General features: G+C 39.4%; 1 long non-coding RNA gene across 1 annotated transcript; it reads right to left on the bottom strand.

Moving 5' to 3' along the window:
• Nucleotides 1–18,606: 18,606 nt before the first annotated feature.
• LOC134811729 (uncharacterized) lies at nucleotides 18,607–22,441 on the bottom strand. The gene is made up of 3 exons (XR_010159846.1): nucleotides 21,983–22,441; nucleotides 21,747–21,842; nucleotides 18,607–18,754 (listed from the first exon to the last, which is right to left on the bottom strand). It is a non-coding gene; the product is annotated as an uncharacterized LOC134811729 (long non-coding RNA).
• Nucleotides 22,442–23,102: the final 661 nt, after the last annotated feature.

The following is a 23,102-nucleotide window of genomic DNA, read 5'->3' as shown; positions in this document are numbered from 1 at the left end:
TGGAGAACCTTTCCGTCGTTAACTTACGGCACAATAATGTTCTCATAGTTGTCCATATTCTTTTCTACTTCAAGTTCGAAGTAGATAATATATTTGGAAAAAAAATTCACGGACTTTAACTTGGACGGACCTTAAATGTACGGACTTAATTTGAACGGACATTAGATGAACGTTAGACCTCCATCGTTTTAAATGATGGTCCGTCCAAATAAGGTCCATAAGGTAATCGTATTACCTTACGATAATGATAACTATTAAGAATTTGACGCCATTAAAACTAAATTAGCGATTAAAAATCTTAAAAAACGAACACAATAAGTAAAGAAAATCTTCAGGCATACACACATTCAAGAAGCAATTTCCAATGACAAACGTTCAACCTACAACCACAGGCACAAGGAACAATTCAGTGCTAATAATGATCATTTCACCATATTCACCGATATATTTAGAGCCCTTCTTATCTCGGCGACACGTTTAACATAGTAATAGCAGTCGCAACTTTCTCTTGTGTGCGTTTGCATCTGTCTTTAATCTCGATTAGGACTTTCTAACTGCCCAAAGTCAAGACTTTGATAGATTCGATCTATTTTATGCTCAGATCCAGTGACTTTGCAACTGGACCTCCCCCCCCTGTGCAGGTTTTGCACACCCTCATATTCTCACAATGCGGGGTCTCAAGCAATCAGGTGACCATCAACCTTCTTACATCTTCATTCTGATAGCTCCCATATACTTCTTGTCTGTTTGTTTCATTCAAGGTTTCAGCCTTTTGTCAGCATGGTCTTTGCAGTCATCCGTACCATCCAGAATATCTCTCCCTTATCTTCCGTGGTGAACAAAACAGCTGTAGTTATTTCTATTTTTCTCTGGCTCGCCTCGGGTTCTTTTTTTCTTATTGAAACAGGTCTCATAAAAGATTCCAAGGAATCTAAGATCCTGCCGAAATGAAAAAGAATGCACTCTTGGTCCACTTCCCTATTCGCCAAATAAAGCAAAGTAATATACAGGATCCTCCTTTGGGAGTAACAATAATGTAGATAGCCAAGTCCCAACTCCCAAGGAGAGATGAGCAGACACGGAGGAGCGTCTGCCGAGTGTGCAATTGATCTGCTTTACAACTGGTCTCCCAGTCTTCCTATGTGCGGGGATCACTGAGTAGTGAGTCAAGTACCATTATCCAGGTCGTAGCTCTTCCCAGCAGGCAGCCAATGAGTAGCAACCAAAAGCGATATACGAAGCAATACCAAGCTACAATCACTATTATACTTATTGAATGGTATTTATCATTTGCTCATCCTGCACCCTGTACCAACCTTCATCTGTGATGCTTTTCTGATGACCTAGGCGCGGGGTAGATCCGCAGAAAGACTCTAACATGGGATATATGCCCTCTTCCTTCAATGCTGCATAATCCCATCATTCTGCTTGCAAGGGTGTCTTCATTAAAAGCACACATGCTAGATGTAATGTGCAAAGAAGTCGAGGAGAAACATCCTCTGATATTACAGCCACCACTGCAACTGTTTCGCGCAACGTTATATGCTTACACCAGTGCGAAACGACGGTCCCCCCTCTAACCCGCTATAAGGCGGCGGTTTCCTAGGGGGGGGGGGCGATCGTACGTGTATGTGGGAAATTTTTGAGAACTTAGCTAAAGTACTAGCATAATGCGCGTTTTGCTCTAAAAACACACTTTTTTAGAGATTTTACCCCGCGTATTCTCTAAGATCAGATAGTATTAAAAGTTTAAAGAAGGGGCCCACAGGGCGTTGTCGCCACAGGCGTACACCAAGAATAAATGAAGACTTCAAGGAGAGTGATAGAATACCTCAGCAGGACCATAGGTATTAGTAAGGACTTTAAGTCAATTCACTATCCAATGAGCTCAAGGACAAAATGTCATATACAAATGGGCATTATATTTTAGTGAATTGTTATATATTTTTTGATTCTATAAAATGTGCTAAAAATAAATGTCCTTGTTTCATTGAAAAGCAATTCATTGAATCGTTTGAGTTAGATACACAATGTAAAGATATAAATGAAATTTTTTAATGATAGTATTAGTATTAGTATAATTCTAGTAGTATTAAAGTTGAGAAAGACTGTTATAAGTTCAATTAATGTGTACCACAAACTAAGCCGATTCCGAACTTTTTATCGAACGTTTTGACCCCGAATTATAGTATCCTGTCAGATCCTGACTATTAAAAAGAAAAATCTTTTGCTGTTCAATAAATACCGTCGACATTAAATTAATAAAGTACGCTACTATTGTACATTCCGCATGCGCCCCTCCGCCGCCCGGCTACGATGAGAAGAAATGGGCCGGGCAGTCTTTGAAAAAGCGCTATTATGACAGATGCTCACTGCACAGTGAAGCACATGATATCAATGTTTACATACGCTGACAAATTTACGAGTATTAATTATACAGAGTTATTAGAACAATGCGACGGTAGAAGATAAAGGTTAATCATTCTGACACCATTTTATTGTTCACCACAGTTAGTCATCAACAGTCTGGGGAAAGGTAGGGGAGCGCGTAGTTTGAACTTGATCAGATCATATAAATTTATTCATGTTTTTGAGCTTTTGACCGTAGCTCCAATTTGTTTGGGAGAATAATTTGTATTAATATATAGTAGAAATTAGCTGCAAAATGCGTTTTTTTTCTGTTTGTTTCTGGGGTTGTTTCTGTCAACTGTTATTGTTACTTCTCATGTTTTGTTAAAATCTGCCCCTACTCTTGACAAGGTCAGATTTGTTATTAGCCCAGCGATAAGTCTTTAGCTTTGATTCAAATCAAATTCTACTTGATAGCAGTATATTTTAATCATTCATTGCAATTGCATTGCTGAAATTATGGGATCAGCAAAAGTCCTCTTAAACATATTTCTGACAGGCAGTGAGAAAACTAACTGAACAGTCCTACGGAATCGAAACCCACTTAACCTAGAGTGAACTGAACACTAAGAAGTTCCTCTGCTACTGAGAGCGAAGCGTGGGGCGCTGGACAACATAACTCACTCTCTAACAGGGGATTTCAACATGGCCATCAACAAGTTTTTCTATCATGGTCATTTCTGAGTTTAATCATTTGTTTTATTGTGTTTACCACAAATTGATTGTCACTTTCGGTAGGTATTATTATATGGAGTGCAAAATTTGGCTGTTGTGATTAGAATCAATGTAGATCGACCCGAAACTAGCGTATTACATAATACAGGGTGGCCCATAAAAGACTACCCATTGGCATCCTTATCTCTTAAAATTGTTACAGCTCGCTGAGATCTTGATAATTATTTTATTTCAGAATGGAAAAGCGCCTTAACTTACGTTCTGATTAATATTTTTGCTTCAAATTTTTAGAGAATGTCAATCATAATTAGACACAACAATTCGTGCTAAGTTTTGTGAGTCTGAGCTTGTCTGACAAAGTTAGCTCCTGAGTGTGCTAGCTTTAATTTCTCACCCAGAACTGTTTACATTGGTTAATAGGAACCACCAAAAAAAATCCTGGGTAAAAAAATTAAAGAACCACCGATTTATTTATGTTTTACCAATTCTATTCACCATGATCCATTGCACACTCCATGTGAGAAGAACGATATAAACAAGCAGGAAGGATCATCTGTGATAGTCCTTATCAGTTAAAATATAGAGAGAATGGAATGTGCGATGTATCATGGTGAATAGAATTGGTCAAACGTGAATAAATCGCTGGTTTTTTTATTTTTTTACCCAGGATTTTTTTGGTGGTTTCTTTTAACCAATGTAAACAGTTCTGGATGAGAAATTCAAGCTAGCTCTCTCAGGGGCTAAATTGGTTAAATAAGCTCAGTGAAGCTCGCAATCACACAAAACTTGCCACAAAGGTTTAGCTACTTGTTATTAACATCATCTTACACAGATGATGTGTATAATCGTTTTTGTTTGGTTGTAATTTTAAGTGCTCGCTTATCATTTATTTGTTGCTAAATTGCGATAAGTGAACGTGTGCCATTGTACATTTATTGTACAATACATCGGGTATAATACATTACACCATGGCAGGGAATCCCCAGAAAAATGACAGTGAAAGTACCAAGATTATTATCGGGAAACTGATAGAAAAAGCTAACTCGTCTATCAGACCTGTTATTTCTGCTTTTGAATGTTTACAGTCTCGTTCAGTTAACCTTCAGCGACTTAATCAATTTACGGTTGGAATACTTGAAAGTTGTGCTGAATTTCTAGGAATTGCTCTTGCTGACAAGGACGATTTTAAGATTTTCACTAAGTCATCTCTTGCCAATCGCCTTTATCTTGGTTTTATGGCTCTGATGCCTGGAAAGTGTGGAGAGTGCGGTGATAACTACGTGATTGATCATGATCCTGAGGTCATGCCTTTTTTCAATTACTTTAAATGTTTCAAAGGTTCACATTGTTGTGAAAGAAACAAAGAGCTACATCAGACCCTGTCAGCTATGAACACGCCGACAGGTTTTGTGTGGCTCTGTAACACATGTCATGGGCTAATTGATCCTATAGAACCTAGGAAACAGAGATCACGCCACACATCGTCTTCACTATCAGGAAATGTTTCTTCTGCTGACAGCCAGTCCTTGGACAGTTCAGCAGATGTTTCCAGTCTTAATCCTTCTAGTGTGATATCTTCGACCCAAATTCCATCTCCTGTGTTATCGCCTAGTTCAGCCACTGCAACGACAGCTGCAGCTACAGACTCTTCACAACCAGTCACAACTGTTTGTCAAGAGTTCCTAAACTGGAGTTGTCCACACGGAATCAGTGGAAAAAAGAAGATCAACGGGAACTCTTGCCCTTCTACTCATCCAAGGGTCTGCAATCAGTACCGAGCATCTGGTTTCACGGGAAGGAGTGGTTGTAAAGAAGGTAAAAACTGTACATTCTTTCACCCTGATATCTGTAGAACTGCACTTGAGAATGGTTCGTGTTCTAAAAAGGACTGTTTAAAGTTTCACCCCCGGTCGACCAGAAAGAGTACAAAGGAGCGTCCTGAGAGGGGAGAGCGTCCTAAGAGTAACACTCTTAACACGAATCAGAGGTACAGCAAACAGAATAGTGATGCCAATGCCAACACGAGTGATTTTTTAGAGCTACGAAACTTGATCACTGGGATGGCGGCCAAGTTGGAAGCATTGGAGAAAAAGATGGATCAAGGTACCCCATCCCCATCCCAAACTGTCACACAGCCAATGGGAGCATCCATGATCTACCCAGTTCAATCAGCTCCCCCAATGATGAGTCTAGGTGTGCCCAGGCTACCACACCACCAGATTCCTTTCTCTCCTCACTCTTATTATTAAATGCTAGGAGTTTAAATCCATCTGCCCACAGTACCTGCAGATGGAAGCTTAATGACCTTGTTGGTCATGTAGATGATAAACGACAGTCTGGACAGCTCTACCCCTTTATTGCTATCACAGAATCTTGGCTTAAGTCACATATCAGTGACGCCCAGCTTCAGTTACCCGGATACTCACTTTGTCGAAGTGATCGCAGTAAGAGAGTTGGCGGAGGAGTAATACTTTACTCACTGTCGTCCATCCCAGTCTCGGTGTCGGAGACTTACGACGACAGCATTTGCCAGGGAATCTTTAATGTCTACCCTTCTGCTAAACTTTGCATAGTAGTTGCTTATAGGCCACCTGACGCAAGCTCAAGTAGTTTCTCAAAACTAATAGATAGATTTACATTCGCTATTGAGAACCTTGCACCTAGTAGCTACGACGTCTTTATAACAGGCAATTTCAACTTTCCCCAGATTGACTGGGAAACACTAAACATCATGAGCGGTGGGACCTCCGATTCAAATCTCTCCGCCCAATACCTGCTAAACTTCATGTCAACCCATCTGCTGAGTCAGGTGGTTACTGTTCCAACCAGGGGAAACAGTACACTAGACCTCGTCTTGTGTAACAATGATCGGCTAGTATCTGATGTAACTTGTGAAGCAACAGAAATATCTGATCATGATATGGTTAATGTACTGCTATCCTTTAACCCTGGTCTGATGGAGAAGGCTCAGGCTTCATATCTTGACGAAATGAGCTTCCGAGCCCTAGACTTTAATCGGGCAGACTTCGAACCGATTACTGAGATCCTGAACAGAGTGAATTGGAAGGACTTGAGAGACGCAAGCACTTTTGAAGAATTTCCCGCAGAGTTTACACGGACAGTGCTTAATATATGCCTGGAAAATGTTCCTCGGAAACGACCACCAACTGGCCAGCCGAAGCTTTATAATTCGCTGAGAAGGAAGAAGTCACGACTTAAAACCCGTCTCTCTGCTGCAAAGTGTGCCAATGACCTAGCTCGAATCAAGAAACTTGAAGACGAAATTGGATTAATTTGCTATGAGATCAAGGAAGCTATAGTCCACCATCTTGATAAAGGTGAAAAGAGAGCAGTGGATAAAATTAAAGTCAATCCTAAATACTTTTACTCATACGCTAAATCTTTTTCTAAAGTTAAGCACAATATTTCAACTCTTCTAAACCGTGATAAGAAACTGGTAACTGAACGGAAAGAGTTAGCTAATATACTGCAGCAACAGTTCTGTTCTGTCTTTAGTGACCCCAACTGCCCTGATAAGTCACTACCTACATTTACAGTACCACCTCTCACTAGCAGGGATACAGAACTGGTACTCACACCTAACCACATCGTGGAAGCTATATCTGAGATTAAGCTGGACTCTGCACCCGGACCCGATGGTATTCCTGCTATTCTCCTCAAAAGATGTGCTTCAAGCTTGAGTGTTCCGATTCATCTCCTCTGGTCTGAGTCCATGTATAAAGGCATAGTCCCAACTTTCTACAAGACTGGATATGTCACACCGCTTTTCAAGAAAGGTAGCAGGTGTGATGCTGCTAACTACAGACCGGTTACTCTGACCTCACATGTAGTCAAAGTCTATGAAAGAGTGGTTAGGAAACACATGGTTCAGCATCTCGAAACCAACAATTTGTTATCTGACAAACAACATGGTTTCAGATCGAACAGAAGCTGCTTGACCCAAATGCTCGATCACTTTGATGACATCTTTGAAGGGTTTACTCAGGGGAAAGACACAGACTCCATATACCTCGACTTCGCCAAGGCGTTTGACAAAGTTGACTTGGACCTTCTCTTGTTAAAGTTAAAGAGATACGGATTTCACGGCAAACTTCTAAGCTGGATCCAGTCATTTCTCTCTGACCGTGAACAGGTTGTAGTCTTAAACGGTGTTCATTCGGACAGTGCCAGGGTTCTAAGTGGTGTCCCTCAGGGAAGTGTGTTAGGACCACTATTGTTTATTTTGTTTATTAACGATCTAGAGCTAGCTGTTACCTCTTCTAAGGTAAGCTTCTTTGCTGACGATACTAGGGTCTCCAAACGTATCGATTGCTTTGAGGACTGTCTGCTGCTTCAGGCTGATCTGTACGGTATTCTCGACTGGTCACGCTGCAACAACATGAAGCTCCACGAACAGAAGTTTGAGCTCCTGAATCATCTCCACAATAGAAAAAGTACCTTTTCTGAACTTCCTTTTTACGTGGAAACTCTACTTTACAAGGTCTCCAGCGAGGAAATACTACATCCCGTTGAGAACGTTAGAGACCTCGGAGTTATGGTATCAAGCGATCTGAACTGGTCCAAACAGATCGGTAATATGGTCAAGAAAGCTAGAAGCACACTGTCATGGGTGTTTAGTGTCTTCAAAACTCGTGATAGGACCGTAATGACTACCCTATATAAGTCTTTGGTCAGAAGCCTACTAGAGTACTGTTGTCCGATGTGGGACCCTGTTAAGGTGACTGAGATCCAGCTTTTGGAGGGGGTCCAGCGAACATTCACCGATCGTATATGCGGTCTGGAAAATATGAACTACTGGGAGAGGCTTTCACATCTAAAGCTAATGTCACTGCAGCGCAGAAGGGAACGGTACACTATTCTGATGATGTGGAAGATCCTTCACAATGTTGTCCCCAATTGCAGCAATATAAGGTTCACAAAAACATCCAGACATGGTACCCGAGCAATCATCCCTTCCCTGTCTAGGTTGAGTTCCTCGAGCAACCAGACACTCTATGACAGCTCATTTGCTGTAAGAGGACCAAAACTGTGGAACAAAGTGCCTGATAATATTAAAGCTGAAGCTACGTTTGAGTCGTTTAAAGTTAGTTTGTCCAAGTTTATTGCTTTGATACCGGACAACCCTCCGACTTCCGGTTATAGCTGCAGCTGGTCTAATTCCCTGGTAGACTACTCGCCATCGAGGTGGTCAGAAATCTGATGACCCTTCCTGCTACGAGGATAAACACAACCAAAGTAACCAAAGTAAGTAAATATTTATCAGAACATAAGTTATGCCACTTTTTGTTTTTAAAATAATTAGCAAGATCTCAGCGACCTGTTACAGTTTTAAGTTTTTTTTGTTTGTTGTTTAGTTGTGGTTGTACGATCACGTTGTATCCTCAACTGTGTATTTTGAGGATGATGATTACTTAACGCTTGTTATCATGTGACTAACTTTAAAACGTTCTATTTGGCTCTGACGGACAATCCTAAACCGCCATGGCGAGCTATTTGTGAAAAACTGACGGGATGTATTTTATTATCTAATGTGGGGTGATTCATTTTCTTTGTCGCGATTAAAAAATCTTTCGTTTCCGCCTGTGACGGTCACGACAACGGCAACGGCAGACTGGCAGTGGCACCCGTTAATTAGAACACAATAAAGCAATTAATTTCGATCATAAAATATGACAATAAAACAGCCATCTTAATATGCTAGCTCTGGGAGAGTTTGAAAGGCGTTTTGTTTCCCAATTAAAGTCTCCGGAGACCAGAGAGACGTTATGATGATCGTTAATCGAGGCTTAGCTGATCAGACAATGCTCCCTTATACATTATATCACTGACTTTCCATTCTCGCTATCTACGTGCGAGGAGGCTAGCAGACTAGGATGTTAACGGGTGATACTCGTAGAATATTTGTTTCAAATATAATACCGTCGACGAGTCCAACTCGGCGAGCGTCTTGGTAGGTTATAAACCTACAAACTAGGATGTAGGAGAGTTTACAAATCAGTGTTACTGGGCGGTGCTCAGCAATTCTGACATTCCGCCGAATAGATAGACTGAGCTATATATCAGAACAAGACGACAAAATCAACGAATTTGGTCAAATTACGCGACTTTTACAGGCACAGCTACCAGAAGCACAGCCAAAAAATAAAACCTAGATCGATTTATTTTTTAATGGTGATTCTGATGTTTCATAATATCACTCCACATGCATGACTTACTCATACTGGGTGGTGCTCACAGCTCAGCCTGTCATTCTGCACCAGCTGCCTAATGTCTATTCCATGATTATGAACATAAATATAATAGTTGACGGATGTTACTCATCTAAATTTCTTCGAATTAGCGCGCGCCGAGCTTTCCTCTCGATGGCACGTGCTACGTTACCTGGGGATCTCAGGCTATCATGTTCATAAACATAAAGATTAGAATAGAGCTATTAGGCGGAATGACAAACTGAGCACGGCCCAGTTTGACCATTGTTAATGATCTGGCCCGGCGCGCGCTACTTCGTAGCATTTGCCATCGGGCCAACATTTCGAGAAGAAAGCGGCGCGCGCTACTTCGAAGAAATTTAGACGAGTAACATCCGTCTAGGCCCAGTAAGCTCAGGTAATGTGTTATGGCTAGGGTTATGATTAGAGTTAGGCATTAGGGTTGGAATTAAGGTTTATTTGTAGCGCTCGATGCGTTAATGTGCCGCGCCGCGCACTCAATGATGCTTCTCACGCTAAATCGGCTTAACGGGTGATACTCGTAAAATCTCTGTTCCAATTACTCGGCGCGCGTCCTGGTAGGTTGTAACCCTACAATAGATCGGCGGGATGCGCTACTGTACATCGCGCCGAGCTGCGATGAATTGACATCGTCAATTAAGGGTTAATGTAAAACCATTTTGTTCGGCTACCATAAAAACGACGTCACTTGATAATTTTGAGACGAGCAAAATAATAGAAGCCTTGTATCACGTGGTGACCCCCACTGTCGCTTCACTACGATAAAGGGGAGCCGCGCACTCGTGCGCGGCGGGTCATACAACGTAGGACAATAGGAGCCAGTTTGGTCATAGGTTTGAAAAATAGTCACTTAGAATTCAAATTTTTATAAAAAACGCCACTTGCAACTAAGGCACCTTGAGAAAAATTTCGAAAATCAGAATAAAACAAATATTCAAAATAAAACAAATATTATATTCAAATCTATTTATTCAGCAATATTACATCATTATAGTGACCTAATTTGTGGCTTGATCGTTATGTTAGGGCTATTCTGTTAGCTGATGCTGACAGGCACCGCATGGGGCAGAGAGCTCAATTTTGCTATTAAATTTGACATATTTTAGTTATTCTCCATGTTTGTGGCATTTTTTGCATCCTAGACCAGATGCATATGGATGAAAATCACACCATGAGTGATTTCAAGGTCGTTCAGTGCCAACATCGAGTTATTTAGCACGCTTGCAGAGAGAAGCGAGCAATAGACTAGCTAGGTTGTAGGCACTATTAATTAAAGCAAGCAAAAGAACTTTTTATAAAGAACCTACAGGTTAAATGTCTTATTAGGGGACTTGGAGTAGCTAAAGAGTGGCTATACTAGAAGGCATATGCTTTCTACAAAAATACGTCTTGAATGTAGAACAAAAATACGTCTTGAATGTAGAACATAGAACTTAGAAGAATCCAGGGTGTATAGTGATAGTAATGCGAAATTGGACAGTGTAGACCGTTAGGATTACACACCCTTGCCTCCTAAATGTTTGATTGGATAAATATTTAGGGAAACCTGATCGTTTATTACACTCCAAGTCCCTTTGTTAAGACTTTGATTTTAAATCTATCTCAACGATTATGCCATTGGACGAACCTCTCCTTTGAATCCCAGATACCTAGATAATCTGAGTTTTACTGTTAGTACTGTGAATTTTTATTGAATCTTATCAACAGTGTTATTGCAATGAACACAATGCTGTGAAGAGAGGAAATAACTTATCTAGGTATCTAATACCTTACAAGACATATTTATGGCAGCCTAATTTGCGACGACCGAAATTTTGGCGGTCCGAAAATATGGCGAAATTGAACAAAAACCGTCAAATTTCGGACGTCACAGAAAATAAGGGTATTTTTCATCATTTTTTGTGACAGTTGCAGTAAGCAGTAAGGAAATTTCTGAAATTCGGTAAAATCTTGTAGGTTTACAACCTACCAGGACGAGTTGGACTCGTCGACGGTCCAATATATGGAACAGATATTTTACGAGTATCAACCGTTAAGTAAAATCATGTTCAAACTTAGTCTGTATTAAGACTGTAAGACTTTCATGTTAGCACATACATGTATTTTAATGCAAATTTAAACTGTATTGCTTGACATTCAATTCGTCATTGGTGTGGTGATAATATTTGTCCCAAGATGCCAGAATTTATTTATTTATTTTACTTGATATTACTTTTTAGAAACGATATAAAGCAGTGAAGGCACAGTCATTGAAATAAGCTAAAAGATAATGCGACGGATTCTATTACGACGACCGAAATTTTGGCGGTCCGAAAATATGGCGAAATTTTCGGAAAACCGCCACATTTCGTACGTTATAAATATGTCTTGTAAGGTATACATGTAAACATCAAGGACTGTTTAGAAAGTCCTTTGATATATACTGATTGACTAATACTATACATTACTAGAAGATTTATTCAATTTACATTCTACAGCAGGTCAATTTTACGCTTTAAATTAAATTATTTTATGCTTTTAATTTTTATGGATTTTCAGGCAACATTTGAGATAATAATTGTAGTGTAAGTTAGAAAAGGAGGCTCTATCCTGGGAGACACCAACAATTTTTGGGTTGGCACCCAGGAAAAGCTGCCTTACTCTTTGTATTTTGTCTCAAGTACTAGAGCATTGTCACCCACTCTGTTTATTTCAACGTCTCTACTTGTATGTTGCCAGATTGTTTGGTATGACTGTATTGGATTTTCATAAATAACTTTTATCATCAGGTACTGTTCTGCAGTCAATTTTTATAATCAATTTTTATTGTATATCATGGAGTTTTCACATTGTTTGTATATTTGGAGTTCTATAGAATATTCATAGAAATTATAATATTTTAGGGAATTTCATTTTTATTTTCTGGAATATTATTTTGATAGGCTGATGAGTTTCATACTGAGATTTCTTGCACCTCATCGAGGGGGTGATCTTCATGAGGTACAGTCTATAAGTATAAATGGCATATATTTGTTTCTTAAATTTGAAACGATGATTTCAGAATTTCTCACGCTTTTGTTTCACCTTCATACTCCCCCCCCTCATAGGCTTATGAATACGTTTGACGCAAATATTTAAAATTTGGAAGACCGCTGTTGATACCATTGACTTTGATAAAAATACTATGTAAACTTGTAAACTAACTGAGCGTGTACTCATCCGCGTAACGTGCATACGCCATGGTAACCGCGGCGACCACGTGCAAACGCCAAACAGAGGCACATCACAAGATTGTATTTGCTTGGTCTAGTATTGGCTGTAGAAAAGAGGTTGGTTCAATTATCACGAGCTTTCGTTGAACGTTAAAATAGAAATTGACAAGTCAAGTAATGTTTAGTATTGAGCTGCAGTTACGACAAAACCCCAAAGGGCAAACTATTCAGATCTGCATATGCGAAGATTGCAAACTAAACGATTTAACGATAATTTGTCAATAACCACACTGATTTCACCTACTGACGATATCATAATCCATTGATTTCTAGTGTGTAAGTAATTCAAGTGGACAATTTTATGTCTAGTTGTCAAGTTTTATATGTCTAGTGGTCAACATTTATGTCTAGGGTCAAGTCTTTGGCCAACAAGGTTACGTCAGCACCAGCAGGCCGAGAAGAGTGGAGTGGTCAAGAAATGCGTGAAAGTGATTCCTGGAAACCAATTTTCTGGAAATCATTATGAGCTCACATTATTTTCGTTTTCTTGTAAGTTTCAGGTACTATCCCGTCTCAGATTTGATCATGTGGGGGGACGACACTGACTGTTAGATCCGCTGCGCGTGTCTTCGACAGATGCGCAACCAGAATTGGGATACATCCTGGTCCCTTTAAACAATAACGGATATAGGCGGTTTATTATTTTTTACATATATGATAGACGTTATAGCAACAGTGTGCTGCCGAGTGCTGTGTTAAATGTTGCCGAACTCGGGAGAGACTCGAGGTCGATGATGAGAGCACAATAGTCTTACACGAGATATGTTTATTGTTTATGGAATTGGCCGTCCACACACTAAACATTCTAGACAATGTCCAGTCACATCCAAATAATACACACAACACATGTCTAAACGTACTCCATGCCATGTGATGGGTTCCTGCACCCTGATTATTATGATACTTAATTTTTTTTTTTGTTTTCTGAAGTCAATACCTAGTGTTAGTACATACTCCTCGATTTTCGTACAGATTATTTGGAGTCGATGCTTCCCCATTGTGAATGCGATCTCGGAAGGCAGGCCTCCCCTTTGCAATACGATCTCGGAAGCGGAGCTCTGCCTTCATAGGAACGTATCGAGAATGGACTCGATAAGTCAAAATCTTGTCCAAAGTTTTTACTTGAAACTACTTTGTTCAAGTTTCATGCTAGCCTGATCATATTATTAGCCGAAAATATTTTTTCGATTTCGAAGTCCGTATATACATTTGGCAGGCTGTGGACCGTGGATTGGTTCCATTATCCATATAATTATATTTGACCTGCAGATTTAAAGGAAAATACGCGAATTTGGTGGAATAGGATTGGTGAACGATTGGTGAATAGATATTGTTGACCATATTTAAAGAAGATCGCAATTTGTCTCGGATAATGGGAAAATATCGAGATTCGCTGTGCCGCGATTTCCTTTTGTCCTTGCAAACCCCTCTCACCGACTAACCCCGTTAGTTCTATTTTTCAGAGATGGGACATTAGACGCTTTCGCCGACACTATAATTCGGATCTCACATAAGGTCTTAAAACAAAAGCTTTGTCACGAATTTTACCCAGGTGGCCCTCTAAAATGTTCATTTTTTAGTTTCACCTTAAATAATGTTATTTTACTGTTTTTCCTCTAACTGTAAAAACTTCACGGCGTTAGTTCAACTCAACTAAAGACCAGTTTTTCCCCGGTTATTAATGTGTACACAATGAAATTTAAATTTGGCATCTTTTTGTGGTGTTTTGATTCTTGTCGTTAAACTGCTAAACTTCATACTACGTAAGCTCACAAATAATAACAAGGTTTTTATATTTTTTTTTTTTAATTAATATACAGTTTCTTTACTGATCAATTCGTGATCCACGGCGATAAATTTTGAACAAAAAGGAAACGAAAGGACATACGTGAAGGTCCTTTTTGCTTCACCATGTTATTTGTTAGATACAATGTGGTGCTCCCCACTGTTGTCGTAACGTATAATTCTTATACGGCGAGTTGTAGGTACATACTGTAAACCGAATTCGTTGGTAACACGTATAGCTAACAGGTGCCAGAGGGCGCTAACCCTACACATGATACAAAATAAGAGCGTTTAGTGGACCGGTGATATACCATCGATTCAAATATCATTCGCCTCGTGATGACTCCTCCATCCTCCTCCACTGTGGAAAACTTTTAGCCTAGTAATGTTTTAGTGTTACTGAAACGTTCGCACTTCACTTGTTTATTATATTTTCATGAGATTTTACACTCCTGAGCCCATTTATAATTTGTACATCATCAAGCGATCATCATCTAGGATTTTTTCAAAATTTCGCAACAGGAAGCAAGCATTAATGAGCTGCAAATTTGGGAATGAAGAAGTGGGTTTTATACTTGTTATATTCGTCCGGTAGCTGCTACAAAGAGACCGGGTGGGATTTTTATATAATTGATCTCTCTAGGCTATTCAATCTGTTTGAGGTAAACTTCCTAATAACTCTATAAGTTTAATTCTACACCAAATTGAACATAAAGACGTAATTTTGAAAGACGATTTAACAAAAAATATGTTTTAAAGCAAAAACTTATCAGTCAACTCGGATGAATTTTTTTGACTGGAATATGTTTATAGAAATCAGGAGATCACCATTATTATTGACCTATAGAACGGGTGAAATGAATAAACTCGTCGGCTGTAGTAAAACCCGCATATTACACTAGGTATCAAATCTGAGAGATGATCGTTTTAAAATGAAGTTTTTCGAAGAAATCAAACACGGGAGCAACTATAGCGCGTAATTTCCAGTCAGAGACTGCTGCAGAGGCTCCCACATCCCATCTTCATCTCAACATGACTATCCAGAACAAGTAAAGGTGTCACCCCTAGCCTTGTTTTCTGCAAAGACCCTCGCAAACATGAATCCTTTGTATTTTCAAGACCGAAATACCTGACTGAATGCTGAGAATAGCAGCTAGGATGGTGGTAGATAAGCGGAGCAGATAAGAGAACCTCATTATGATCGTTCAGGATGACGGAGACAGTGGTGTTGCTGGCGGGTAGGTGATTTTCATACACTCAGGGGGTCGTAGTCTGGAAATATACCGGAGTAGAGAGACCACATAACTTTCATTGTACCCCTCTCTTGTATCATAATAGGGCTATCCAGTTTCTGAACATAGCACGGTACTGGAATGTTGATTTCGCAGTTCTAGCGGCGGTTCTCTATAGGAGGCATCTGTATTCAAAATATATCTTGATTTCGGGGGAAGACTAGGAAAGTTAAAACACGCTGCTGAACCTCCAAATTCTTGTCTGATAGATGATAGTTTCAGTTCATAACTTGGGACCCAACCCAGCTGGCGGCCATCACCATATAACCCTCCTCAGAAGCATTGAAGCTGTAGCAATGAAGCCTGTAGCAATTCCCACACATAAACGCAGAGCTATAACCAGTGTAGTAGAAACAGGTCGAGTAACACATCTTCTTTTGGCGCTTCATTGCCTAAAACTGTAGCAGTTAAAAGGAAAATTGACGTAAGCTATAAATATAAACTTGGGTGTTCCTATAATCGAGGAAAGCGCTTACAATCGATTATAATCGCTCATAATCGCTTGTGAGTCGTTTAATATGCCTAAAATAAAAAACCCGGAGATCGAGATAGTAGATTGAGAGGAGGAAGGAGGGAAGGGTGGGGGTGAAGATTTTTTAGCGATTTTATAAACGCTAAATTGTAATCGATTATAAAGTTGTAAAAGCGCATATAATCGCTTAAAAATTGTTTCGAAAAAAGACGAACTATCTGGCCTACTCTTTTCCACCGCTTATAATCCCAAGCTACTTGAAAATCGCTTTTAGACAATTATAATCGCTTTCCCGTATTAATTCCCGCGATAATAAATGGTTTATAAGCAATTATTTCGAACCACTTATTACATTAGAAAAAACGATTATAAGCGGTGTTTTCTTTAATAATCACTCTGAAGCGATCAGAAAACCATTAGTGGAACCTGGCCTTCCACCTACCCCGGAACATAAATGCACTACGGGGGTAAAGATTTTCGGTCTTGATTTTAACTGGATTTCAGTAATTTTGGGATGGACGTGGCCCCTGGGAGTGGCCTGAGTGGGTTGGGAGGTCGAAACTCGGTTTTTCTGATGGTTTGGGACAAGTACTAACTATTTAACCACCAAAACATGTTCCACCTACCCCGGAACATAAATGCACTACGGGGGTAAAGATTTTCGGTCTTGATTTTACCTAATTTTCAGTAATTTTGGGATGGGCGTGGCCCCTGGGAGTGGCCTGAGTGGGTTGGGAGGTCGAAACTCGGTTTTTCTGATGGTTTGGGACAAGTACTAACTATTTAACCACCAAAACATGTTCCACCTACCCCGGAACATAAATGCACTACGGGGGTAAAGATTTTCGGTCTTGATTTTACCTAATTTTCAGTAATTTTAGGATGGGCGTGGCCCCTGGGAGTGGCCTGAGTGGGTTGGGAGGTCGAAACTCGGTTTTTATGATCGTTTGGGTCACGTACTACCTATTTAACCACCAAAACATGTTCCACCTACCCCGGAACACAAATCCACTACACCTGTGAAATCCACTACAAATCCACTACACAAATCAAGGAAACGTGCTCTCCCGAGTAACGTAGCAGAAGACGTTTCCCTGAATTTTGTTGGGGATTTTTTAGGGGATTTGACACGGATTTCAAATCCCCTAAAAATAGTTTCGAATTGTCCCTGGGAGTGGCCTGAGTGGGTCAAGACGTCGAAAATTAGTTTCTCTGGTTGTTGGGGTCAGGTACTTCCTATCTAACCACCAAATCATGTTCCAAATACCCCGGAACATAAATCTCCTACAGGGGTAAAGATTCTCATTCTTGATTTGACCTGGATTTTAGTAATTTTGGGGTGGGCGAGGCCCCTGGGAGTGGCCTGAGTGAGTCAAGATGTCGAAACTCGGTCTTTCTGATGGTTTGGGACAGGTAATAACTATTAAACATCCTAAACATGTTCCAAATACCCCGGAACATAAAACCCATACAAGGGTAAAGATTCTCATTCTTGATTTGACCTGGATTTCAGTAATTTTGGGGTGGGCGTGGCCCCTGGGAGTGGCCTGAGTGGGTCAAGATGTCGAAACTCGGTTTTTCTAATTGTTAGGGACAAGTACTAATATAACCATTAAACCACCTGAAAATGTTCCAAATACCAGGGAACTCATACAAGTGTGAAATCTCCTACACAAATCAAGGAAACGTGCTCTCCCGAGCAGCGCACGAACAATGCCAGAGTGCATTCTCGGTTTTTGTGTCGAATGTGAATCATACCTTACAAGACATATTTATGTGGATCATAATTAGCGGGGATCGAAATTATGGGGGAACGAAAATATGGGGATTTTTTTCATAAATTCAGTAATTCAGTACGAAATTTCAGAAATTCAGTACGAAAATATGGGGATTTTTTCCAATTTTTTCCAAAAATCCCCGAATTTTGTACCATATAGATATGTCTCGACCTTTATTTTACTCTAAAGACATACTAGAAAATCCGTTGTCACAGGGAGGAAGCTAGAAATCAATTTTTATCGTATCATAAAATTTAAATCACAACCGAAGATACATGCTATTATTTCGTAGAACACTCTAAACTCAACAGTAAATGATCGAAATTTAGCTCCAAATTCTTAACACGTGCACGTGCAAGTCTCCGCCTGCTTTACTATGCACGGGAGTGGTTGTACACACAAACAGAAATCAAATACATTACATATTGTGTAGTTATTGACTACTGATAACACATTTATAAATATGGCGAAATATCAAATATTATCAAAAATTTAAAACTTGTAAATTTGTCAAATTCATTAATTAGTCTCAACTGATATATAAAATAAAGTAAAACATCGCAGCAATAAATATAAGATGAAGACATTGACAGCTCTAATAATAGATCAGAAAAAGAAAAACGGAGTTATTTAATAAAAATCGAATCGAATAACTTAAACTACAGGTGCTAGGGCCCTTGTTAAACAATCGTAATATCCTGTGAATTAAATCGATTGATTCTAATTGGTGTTCATCACTGATTAGAGGCAACAAAAGGATAAGCTAGTCAGCAGTAAATAGCAATGCATCAGTCAGCGAACGCCATCGATCGTAATGTGTCTTGCTCCAAGCTTTTAACACCTGAAATTATATGTTTTGAATAACAATTACACTTAAACAAAATAACGGAACTCAAAAAGCTATTACGTTACAATATCTTAATAAAATTCTGGGTAACTAATTTAATTAAAACCATACCAACATTGAACCTACGTCTTACAATGAGCGCTATAATTTTTAGAACATAACAGCTGATAACCACCTATAACAAGCATGAAGCACGTGATTAAAACCCACGATTAGGGTCGGGCAATCTATCACTATTACTGGTACCACTACCACTACCAGGTATGAGCGTAAGCTGCGTAACAAACTTAAGATGAAACAATTGATCTCTATGTAGCACTCTGCACTATATATGTATACGTATCACTATTTTGCCTAGTATTACTTATAAGATGGTGATAGAAAGTAAGCACTTATTTTCTAAATAAAATGGTATTTACTTTAAATATCAGGATGGCAATTACTAGCCTGGGCTGATCTTCGTGATAATATATACAGTAAAACCCCGACTTACAGTACAGTTTGGGGAAAGATAAATAGTGCGGTAAATCAGAGTTTTCACTTTTTGGTCCCCTTGGCCGTCGGATCACATGGTTTCTCTCCGCACAGAATTGGTTCCCAATTAGTGGTCATGGACTATGGTTCACAAGTACTCAAGTGAGGGGTACTAAAACTGTGTAGGTTCAATGCTATACAGTACGCTCTTTGACCAATATCAGAAACAAAACATTATTTACCGCCCCTTCTGTCACCAAGGATCGACCGGGACTGCTGTTTTGGCCGGGACTGGAAAGGAGTGCCGGAACCAGGTATACGCCGGGACCGGGATTCAGCCAGATTTGGGACCGGGATCATAGCTAAGAAAACCAGCACTTAACACTTACACTAAAATATGGTATCCGCAACTGATAAAAAGCACAAGCACAGCTTACCCAACAAATTGGCACTTGACTCTGACAGTGTTTTGTTTATTAATTGGTAAATAATTTTGCTTTAAACTTCAGTTTTTCAAAAAATCCGGGATTAAACCGGGATCCCGGTCGAACCTTGTCTATCACTCCCTGTCATCTCTTAGCTCTCTGACACCTTATTGCTTAATACTAAGATCCTAGCTTAACAATACGTAACACACTCATATGGAGTCATTATTCTAGCTCGACGGTACTGTAAAACCACTAATTGGGAACCAATTCTATGAGAGAAATCATGTGATCCGACGGGAACTAAAAAGTGAAAACTTTGATTTACTACATTTCTTACATGTGCATCTCTTATTGCTATAATTCGACGACTTATCTGCTACTTTGTGTCCGGTGCTATACAATTGTGAGTACGTTATGGAAGATGTGTACTTAGACTCTCTAATGTAGTCAAGTAAACATTTCGACCAGCTTTCAGATGCTTCTAATGATCTTGGTATTTGGGTTGAGGTAATGAAGACAATAAACTTTGATGAAGATAGTGATATCACATTCGAGAAGTTCAAGAAACCAAACAAGGACGTTCTAGTAAAGCACCTTTTTGATGCGTTTTAGGGTATTGTCTAATATCAGCGTATTCTCCACGAATAAAAAGATAGAGGAAATGAAAAGTGAAATCATCAGTGCTCAGAAATCAGCAAAAAATGCAGAGGAAACCCTTCCCCCAGCTCTGTCTCCACTTTCACGGCAGAAAACTTGAAGAAAGTAGTTTGGAATGTTGTAGCTGAAGAAGATCGCAGCAGATTGCAGAAATGTCTTCATTTTTAGTCTCAAGGAGGATACAGGAGAGAAACTTGGCGATCAAATTTGTGATGTGTTTGAACAAATTGCAGAAAAGCCACGCTTCGAAGCTGCTCAAATTGGGAATATGTCTGCTGAAAAACCCAGAGCTGTCAAAGTATCATTTTGAAACTCTAGCACCGTTCATCAGATACTGATCAAAGCTAAAGAACTCAGACTGTCTCAGTGTTTCAAAAGTAAATGACCAAATCAACTATTTGAAGGAGGAAACGAATATAGAGCACTTATTTCTAAAATTCTAAAGGTATATTGTCACTAGTGAGATTGTATAGGGTTGTACACTCCCTCTTTTTCTCTATTGTCACCATAAATTGAGAACGTTTTGAGTTAGGAACTCCAAAATTTCCAGACACATTTGGACTTGTTTTGATAATTGAAGTGCTTTCCTATAACTTCAAGTTCGTTGTTTACAACTAAGCCGAGTTATGACCATTTTAAGATCTGGCACGGATACATGATCCTGGCACTTAATCTGTGATTTCTTCACTCAATCAATGGCACTCAATCAGTGATTTCGAATGATTTAGTTTCAAATTATTATTCAATTAAGTAACTTTTGGTGATCAATCCAGTGATCAAAACCAAATTGCCCAATCTTGCCTAAAAACGATGTTTAAATGTTGCATTGAAAATATCCACTTGCTAAAGTCACAATGATAAGAATTGGCTGTAAATAAACTGGTAAGTAGATGAGCATAACAGTGGAGTTCCCACCTACGAGTGGTAAACTGAGAGGTGGCGCGCCTGAGAGGTGGCGCGGTGTATGCAGAGTATGATAATGTCAGCCTTGCGGCGCAGCTGACATTAGCTTTCATTACGTTTGAATTATCGCGTCCGCGGTAAGGCTGACATTATCATACTCTGCATACACCGCGCCACCTCTCAGGTGCGCCACCTCTCAGCCAACACTCGTAAGTGGGAACTCCACTGTAATGAACTTAACAGGCATCAACCATCCTTAATGTTAACTATCAATAAACAAGTGTGTTTGTACAACGCAGTTTTAGGTATTTAATGGGTTTTCATCAGTAATAATTCTTGCTTGAAAATTACAGTCAGTTGGTGGTACTGTTAAATAGTTGTAAAATGGTAATGGTAAATATGACTGTCATTTCTCTCCACAATCGCTTGGTAAGAGGTTATCTTTTATTATAAAGGCTGAGCTAAAGCAGTCATAAGTATACTAAGATAAAAAAGGTCACATCAAGCTTGAACAAAGTACTTACATATTTCAGCCCATAGGATCGGTTGTTAATTATTATATCAGCATACAATAATGTTTGTCCGGAAAGCATCTCGTCCCAAAGGAAATTCTGGTTCAGCTAGAAATAATGATATTTGAAGTTCATATTTTAAATTCAAATATACTTTAATTAGAATAAACAATATACATCAAGTTAGGTCTGTTTCTACACCAGGAAAATAGATTAATTGAAAAAATTGCTTCAAAACCTTCAAATACCTGCATTTCAAGAAATAATAACGAAACAGGTCTTCGAGTTCGATATTACAGCTTAACTAAGATAATCAAACTAAGTGGGACACACCAGCATTACAAAGCAGCTGTTTTTTGGCAAATGTGATTATAGGCCATTATTGAAGGCAGATATCTAGAGCTTGGAATGCATTTCGGGCATCAAAGAATGTGCACCTGTGTACCAAGGAAATTGCACGATTTGATTGGAAGTACATATATTTTTTCTAACACAGAATACTGTCCGTTATTGTTTATACAAGGCTTGAATGGGTTAATTGTAATTTCGGTATGAAGCATGATTGAAATGATCTGATAAAAGTGTAAAACGTTCAAATCCTGTCCAGAACTAAACGAGTGTAACAAGGGATTTAATTTAGCAACATCCTGATCCACTAAGCTATTCTATACTAGAACAAGTTTCTAGTAGTCTCCAGCACATCGCAGCCAAAACGCAGTAACACTAACTAAGTTATATTAAATACCCTCTCAAGATCATTTAGTAACATCTGCATTACAATGTGCAACAAAACAACTACTATCAAACTAAATATACGGTGTGTGCATTGAGGCTCTCTGCTAATTGCTATGAGCGGCAACAAAAAGAAATTCGACCGAAAAGTATCAGCGCATATTTGATATGAGAATAAAAATGGCGCAACAAAAAATTTGGTTAAATCTCCTTGTATCACGCGGTGACCCCCACTGTCGCTTCACTATAGCGTCTTCACCTGTAGCGTCTTCGACGCTACAGGGGGAGCCGCGCACTTCGTGCGCGACGGGTCATACAACGTATGACAAAAATCTCCTTATTGCGATTTCTTTGTCATACGTTGTATGACCCGTCGCGCACGAAGTGCGCGGCTCCCCCTGTAGCGTCGAAGACGCTACAGGGGGTCATAGCCGTTTTGCAAACAATAACAAACCAAAAGGGAACTCAGTCAGTTCCCTCCATAATAAAGCGCCGCGCCATACGTGATTGTGTTGAATATTTGTGTGTCGCCAATACGAAATGCTTGCGGAGAACATGTTTGTGGCTTTAATTTGGATCCAGCTTTATTAATTATAAATTCGATCGACCTTTATTACTATTTTATTCGTAATGGTT

The sequence above is a fragment of the Bolinopsis microptera genome, chromosome 2, assembly GCF_026151205.1.
Source record: "Bolinopsis microptera isolate Bmic1 chromosome 2, MBARI_Bmic_1.0, whole genome shotgun sequence".
NCBI classification, from domain to species: domain Eukaryota; kingdom Metazoa; phylum Ctenophora; class Tentaculata; order Lobata; family Bolinopsidae; genus Bolinopsis; species Bolinopsis microptera.
The sequence above is the reverse complement of the archived record's forward strand: the minus strand, read 5'-3'. Positions and strand labels throughout refer to the sequence as shown.